This window comes from Gavialis gangeticus, unplaced genomic scaffold (genome assembly GCF_001723915.1).
Source record: "Gavialis gangeticus isolate Ggan-Ray unplaced genomic scaffold, GavGan_comp1, whole genome shotgun sequence".
Classification (NCBI taxonomy): domain Eukaryota; kingdom Metazoa; phylum Chordata; order Crocodylia; family Gavialidae; genus Gavialis; species Gavialis gangeticus.
Window position 1 is genome coordinate 3,495,652 of NW_017729016.1, and position 1,788 is coordinate 3,497,439.

Consider the following 1,788-nt stretch of genomic DNA (forward strand, 5'->3'; position numbering starts at 1 on the left):
TCAAATAGCATCACTGATGGACAATATGCCAAGGCATTAGAGGTCCCATTAAGCCTGAGAGCATGTGGTCGAGCCATTCTTCCTTCTGAACTAAGGCAGCATTAAAACACATTTTCCTTTTGTAGCAGTCGCTCTTGAAAAATGCATTTAAAAAGAAAATAATAATGACAAGGAACTTTGCACTGTCCCTGAACAAGCTGTGATTTTTCTGTAAATAATTAAATGATTTCCCTCAACAGTGTTGTCAATCAAGGGCATTACACCAGCTCTAAAACCACTAAGATAAGGTATGCAGGATGCACAGGCATTCAGGGAGACAAAAAATCATCACACCAAAAATTCCTGGCATAAAGCAAGCCATTAGACTAATGATTAGTGAGATCAGAGGCTACGACAGGCACTGAGTACACACCTAAAAACAGTACTTTCCATGACAAAGAGCTTACAAACAGTGGGACCAAGCGTAGGAGTAAGGAATTCGGCTTAGGGTTAGGGTCGCGTGGGCTAAGGGTTAGGGTCTCATTTGTTATACAGGTGAAGGACTGAGAGATTGCAGCTTGCTTGAGGACAACCAGATAATCCAAATTGAAATTAGTAAGGGAACCCTATATCTCCTGAGTCTTGAACTGATACCTGGCCCCAAAGATCATCTTCCTCCTGTGGAAAACTCGTGGCCATGAGAAAACCATCACTTCCTCCTTAGTTCTGATGGTTTCCTGGAAACCATATCCCATTCAATTAAATATGCTCACAGAACTAGCATTCTTATGAAAAGATAAGTGTATTTATCCAATGGACCCAAGTCATTGTAGGCTGTTTAATAAATGAAATTGCTATGAAAACCATTAGAAAGCAAATCAGTAAATGGACTTACCCTAATCAAGAGCCATCCTCAGCCTGATATGCAACAGGGTAAATGCACTGCTTGCCTACTGTACCATTTTTAAAAGAAAAACCATTGGCCTAATACTGGGCTGTAGCTCAGAGGGGAGGTATAAAAGAATTAGTCGCTTCTGTGCCTCTCCTCACCCTGAGACCACGCGGGCACTGGTTCATTTCCTCAAAGAAAGCCTGAGGCCACTCTCAGTGAAGTTTATGGAAGGTCTTTGCAAAGGAGCTGCTGTTAATCATGTACTTGCAGGGGCTCAGCCACTGCTGCTGTAACATGGACCGCAGTGGCAGCTGTAGGTGGCAGTTGGAGAGTTTAATTTAACAAAAAAAGATATATTTCGAATCCAGTGGATATTAGAATTTTTTTTTTTTGCTTTCTTTTTTGTTCGGTCCATGAAGTACTTGATAGAGCCTGCTCCTCCAAATGTGTTTACCAGAGAGACCGAGGGAATTTCTTTAATATATGCCTGCAGGGAAGAAAGCACATACCACAGTTGTCCTGAGTTAATGGAGTCTATCAATATGCACTGGCCCAACTTTTTGCCTCCAAAAGGGATGGAGAACAGCCATAAACTTTCTTGGTTTGCAATGAGCAGACACCTTGCACTTGAACCCAACGTTTCCTGTTCCTCTAAGGTAAAAGAGTCTGGTTTTGTGAGCACAGAGAAAGCTAGCTGGGCATTTTTGGACAGAGAGCAGGATGTGGGGTGGGGTAGGGGAGGTGGTACAAGTTCAGGGGAGAAGGTAGGGGCAGAGAGTGGAGAGGTGGGCTAGGGAGTGCTGGCGCCGGCGCCTCTTCTACACCAGTGCCCAGTTATTCTATTAAAGGAAAACACTGTTTTCCCTTAGCATCTTATCATGAAGCATCACTTGCTTTTCTTTCTAGCATATTATAAA